The sequence below is a fragment of the Phoenix dactylifera genome, unplaced genomic scaffold, assembly GCF_009389715.1.
Source record: "Phoenix dactylifera cultivar Barhee BC4 unplaced genomic scaffold, palm_55x_up_171113_PBpolish2nd_filt_p 000327F, whole genome shotgun sequence".
NCBI lineage: Eukaryota > Viridiplantae > Streptophyta > Magnoliopsida > Arecales > Arecaceae > Phoenix > Phoenix dactylifera.
In genome coordinates, this window is record NW_024067791.1 from 91289 (window position 1) to 97110 (window position 5822).

The 5822-nt window shown below is 39.7% G+C and overlaps 1 non-coding gene across 1 annotated transcript; it reads left to right on the top strand.

Annotated features, from left to right (window-relative positions):
• Positions 1-529: 529 nt before the first annotated feature.
• On the top strand, positions 530-635 carry LOC120105621. The gene has a single exon (XR_005507958.1). It is a non-coding gene; the product is annotated as a small nucleolar RNA R71 (small nucleolar RNA).
• Positions 636-5822: the final 5187 nt, after the last annotated feature.

The following is a 5822-nucleotide window of genomic DNA, read 5'->3' on the forward strand; positions in this document are numbered from 1 at the left end:
TTGGGAGAAGGGTTGGGAGGTATTAGAAGCTTGCTGCCTCCAAGAAAAATTTGGACGATTCCGCCAACCCGTATTATATGTATTGGAAAATGGGTCATTACCCGGTCTGGGCTGTGTTTGGGCAGCATTGATGTGTTCTTGCACGAGTTCAGGATATTGGGGTGCTGAGGGGCACTCATGAATAGGATGCGATGGGCTAGAACAGATAGCACACACTTGTGCTTGGGAAGAGCTAACAACATGTCCTCCTATCATTAGTTGGTCAATCTTATGGGACAATGCATCTACCTTGCTAGACAGGTCCATAGAATGACTTATTTCACAAATGGCCCCTTTTCTTTGAAAATTCGGGGGTGCTTGACGAGAACATGAAGCATGGTGGAGGGAGTTTTCATTAAGATTTTCAAATAGTTGCCATGCTTCATACTCATTTCGAAGCATGAAAGTCCCCCCGCATGCAGCATCGATCATCTGACGGTTTCGTTCAGTCAAACCGTCATAAAAACATTGCACTAGCTGCCACTTAGGTATTTGATGATGAGGGCATTTACGGATTAGGTCCCGAAATCTCTCCCAAGTTTCATGAAATTCTTCTCTCTCGGTTTGGGAGAAGCTTGTAATGGCACGTCTAAACTGGTTCGTTCTTCCTATAGGAAAGTATTTTTTAAGAAATTCTTGTTGCATTTGATCCCAAGAACGAATTGAGTTAGCTTCTAAAGAATTCAGCCATTGTTTGGCTCTATCTTTAAGGGAGAAGGGGAATAACCTAAGTTTCAGGGCATCATCAGTGAAGTTCTGAATCTTGACAGAGGTGCAAATCTCAAGAAATTCATCTAAATGTTTGTATGGGTCTTCGTTGGTGAGCCCATAAAAAGATGGGAGCATTTGGATCACACTAGACTTTATTTCATAATGTACAGCTGCTACCTCAGGTAATCGAATGCAAGATGAGGAAGTGTAAATAGTGGGAGTAAAGTACTCCCTCAGGAGTTTGGGTTGTTCTTCAGCCATCTTAAGAGGTGGGGATGATCATAATGTTTTGATCTTAGCTCGAATGTTCCTAAGGGTTCGTTCTATTTCAGAGTCAAAAGGTAATAGGTTTCGTACTCTAGAACGACTACCTTGCATATACTAGTCCTCGATCAATCAAGCATGCAATAAAAGAGAAAAGCATATCAATCCTAGTCTTTGTCCTAAAATCACTAGACAGCTCCTAACTGGTTTGAAGAGGGCACCTAAGCCTCCAATCCGGTCCAATGAACCGAGTTGACCAGGTAAGCTCTCAGGTAAGTGGAGGGGTCACGATGCGTTCGCAAAGGTCCCACTTAAAACCCACTTGCCTCGAACAGATGAACTGTCTCCCTTATAGGAACAAAGCTTGCCTAGACATCAACTAAGCCATAGAGCGAAATTGGTGCAACTTTCGGTGATCTTCGTCCTATTGAGCTCGAATGTCCCTAGGGGCCAATGTCTAATTGATTTTAATTAAAGTGACACTATGTGAGATTGAGTTTACCTAAATTGGGCAAGAGTCCGGTGATGAAATCCGGCTCCTATCTTGTTGGGGTGATTGCCCTTACTAAGTGCAAATTAATTGGTGTATGTGCATCAGGCATGCATTCACACTTTTGCTGAAATTAAATCAAACAATCACCATAAAATTTCAAGCTAATACTTAATTTAAATAAGAAAGATTTAGAGGTTACCAAAGGAAATTTTTCCAGCAATTTAATTTTTTTTTTAAGCAAACCTCTACAGCATTCCTTTTCCAGCAGTTCTTTTTTTGATTATCCCAGATTTTTCCTTCGATTCCTGATCAAACAAGATCAAAAGAAAATTTTAAAAAAAAAATAGTAGAATAAAAAAAAAAGATAAGAAAAGTAACAATAATAGAAAATATTTTTTTTATTTATATATATTTTTTTGAAAGTTTTTTTAATTAATTAATTTTTTTTTAATGATAGGAAAAATAACTATGCTAGCAATCCCCGGCAACGGCGCCAAAAATTGATCGGTTCTTTCAATTTCAAAAATAAACCACGCAATAGCACGTATCCTGTAGGATAGTGATTACGGGTGTCGGTCCACAGGGATTGAAGTATAAATTATTTTTTTTTAAAAAATAACTCAAGAAGGAGAATTTGCTAATTTGATTTAACTAAATTAAACTATGAGTACGAATTAGAATTTATCAGAATAAATGGATCTAGGGTTTGGAGTCTACCACATAGCATTGCATCAGGGTTTGTATTCTTTATTTTTTTATCTTTTGGAGAGGCATGCAATATTGGCTACAAGCCTTTTTAAAATAAAAACATAAAGAGTTTTAAGAAAATCCATCTTCGGTATAGCAAGAAGTGTCTACCTAATTATGCTAACCTAGGGTGCAGTACACCTCATCTTCCTAGGCATGGATCATCTTAGACTACTTTAGCAAACATGAATAATAAATAGCATGCTCAAAGTTTAAACATCATAAAAAGATTTTTCATTGATAATAAGAATTTAAACAAGCCCCAAAATAATAAAGAAAATAAGAACTATAATGCCCTGTAACATTGCTAGGGCTTCATCCAGCCCTAGACTAGACGTTTAGCCGAGCATGGCTTCCGGACGACCTCCCATCTTCAAATGAAATTGATCAACTCCCATTATTCCCAAAATATCAAAACTATTCTCTTCCCCCCTCCTTTCTCTCTTTTTTTATTTCTTTCTCTTCCGAACAGAGGCTCCTCCTCTGTTTTTCAAACCGTGGCCTCCTCGTCGTCCCCCCCCCCTTCCACCGAACGCCGCCCTCCTCCTTTTATAGTGGATCAATGGCGTCAATCCGTGGAATGGCTGGATCTTGGGAGGGATCCGTGGAGCGCCGGATTGATTGTAGATGGCCGGAAATGAAGCTGGCCGCTGGATCGATGGGAGGTGGAGGGAAGAAGATGAGATGGCCGCGGGATCGATGGGAGGTTGATGCTGATTGTCTGGATCTTGGAGAAGCCGGGGACTGAGCTGTAGATAAATGCCGAGCTAGGTTTCCGGCTGTTGGGAGCCGATCACGGCTTGGTGCTAGGGATGAATCCGGACGGAAAGACGTTGCAGGTGTTCGGGTGCTGGGCGATTGCTGGATCGGAGGCGTTACGATCGGAAGAAGAGGCGGGGGATCCGGTCGCTGGCTGCACCGCGTGGGACTCGTGGCCGGAACGGGCTGATTGGAGGAATTGATTCTCGACGGTTGGACCGGCTTGTTGATTGCAGCGGAGGAGTGGTCGCCGGTGGAGCATCCGAGAATGAAGACGATGCCATAGTTGGATGCGGAAGACGCCCGGCTGATTTTCCTCTTGGATTTGGCATGCGGCTGATGGAAGATCGGGTTGTTTTGATGGAAGGAAATGAGTGAGGCGGGATCACGGGAAGGATTGGCAGCGGGAGGAAGAAGATAAACAGTGGGATACATATATATATTATTATTTATTTATTTATTTATTTATTTATTTATTTTACACTGTTCATATGAACAGTGTTTTCACGGGACACTGTTCATATGAACAGTGAATTCAGTAATTCTTCCCGAAATTATTTTTATTTATTTTATTATTTTTGTTTTAAAATTATAAATTTTATATGAAGGCACGCAAGGAATTGGTTGGGAATTGACTTTGGATTTGAGGTGGGTCATGATCGTTGATTTGCTTGAACTTACTCTCGAGCCCAATGTCATTTAATTTTAATTTTTGCTAAACTGCTTCAGACTGGACTCAACAGGGCTAAAAGCAGGATCGTGACTTAATAAGAGGGTTAATCAAATATTTTCCTATACAATTATAACTTTTAATCTAATCAAGACCAAAGCCCATTTAATTATAACCTTAGCCAGGTCAACACAATCTCCTTATATGTTTTTCTATAGTTTTCATTAAAGATTGCAATCAAGAGAGAGACAAGTTCAGAATCTGGTTTAAGAAAAGAATTATTTACCTCTTACCATAATTTAAATTTAATTCAATGTTTATTCAATTTCATGGTAAAATATGTATTTATCAGTTTAAAAATATTGATAAGTGCTATAGAAAGATAACTAAATTATAAATTATTAAGCACTTATCAATGCCCAAGAAAGAAAATTACTTGGTATTCTAAAGAATCATAAGGGAGCTTTAGGATGGTCTATTGCCGACTTGAAGGAGATTAGCCCTTTAATTTGCACGCACCGGATATATTTGGAGGACAATGCCAAAACCACAAGGCAAATGCAACGCAGGTTGAATCCTATGATGAGAGATGTGGTTAAAGCAGAAGTCCTTAAGTTGCTTGACGTGGGTATTATTTATCCAATTTTCGATAGCAAGTGGGTGAGTCCTACTTAAGTCGTGCCCAAGAAAGTGGGTCTGACGGTAGTCAAAAATGAGCAGGGTGAACTAGTCCCAACTCGTGTTCCGACGAGTTGGCGCATGTGTGTTGACTACCGAAAATTAAATTTGGTCACTAGGAAGGATCACTTTCCCCTACCTTTTCTAGACCATGTTTTGGAAAGAGTTGCAGGACACAAATTCTATTATTTTCTCGATGGCTATTCCGGGTACTACCAAATCAAAATTTCACCTGAGGATCAAGAGAAGACTACCTTCACTTGTCCTTTTGGCACATTCGCTTTCCATCGGATGCCATTCGGGTTGTGTAATGCACCTGCAACATTCCAAAGGTATATGCTCAGCATTTTTGAAGAAATGAATGAGAAATTTTTAGAAGTGTTTATGGATGATTTCTCTATTTTTGGCGATTCTTTTGATGATTGTCTATTACATTTACAAGCAGTCTTAGCTCGATGCATGGAAAAGAATCTGATACTAAATTGGGAGAAATGCCACTTTATGGTGCCAAAGGAAATTGTCCTAGGACATATTGTTTCATTGAAGGGCATGGAAGTTGATAGAGCCAAGATTGACTTAATCGCCAAGCTACCTGCACCCAAAACGGTTAGAGATGTTAGATCATTTTTGGGTCACGCAGGATTTTATAGGAGGTTCATCAAGGACTTTAGTGTCATAGCCCGACCATTATGTAACCTCCTATCCCTTGATACACTGTTCAATTGGACTGAAACATGTCAAGAGGCATTCGAAAAATTGAAGGCTATGCTTACACTGCACCCATCGTGCGACCACCTGATTGGTCATTACCTTTTGAGATCATGTGCGATGCTAGTGACTAAGCGATAGGAGCTGTCCTAGGACAACGCAAGGATAATAAGCCATATGTCATCTACTATGCAAGCAAAACCTTAAATGATGCTCAAATGAATTACACCACCACCGAGAAGGAATTGCTTGCAGTAGTATTTGCATTAGACAAATTTCACTCTTATATCCTTGGTGCTCCTATTATTATCTTTACAGATCATGCAGCGTTAAAATATTTATTGGATAAGAAAGATGCCAAACCACGCTTAATACGATGGATACTTCTACTCCAAGAATTTGATATCACTATCAAAGATAAAAAGAGAGTAGAAAATGTAGTTGCTGACCATTTATCACGGCTAGTTTTTAATGATTCGGTGCCACAGTTGCCCATCAAGGACTCGTTCCCTGAAGAGCAATTGTTTGCACTTTCTACTATGCCATGGTATACTGATATTGTAAACTTTCTTGTCACGAACCGGATGCCGGAGCATTGGGGATCAAATGATAAGAATAATTTCTTAGGTGAAGTAAGAAGTTATTATTATAATGCCCCCTATTTGTTCAAGTATTGCAATGATCAAATCTTTAGAAGATGCATTCCGGATCATGAGATACAAAGTGTACTCTCTTTTTGTCATGCCAGTGCTT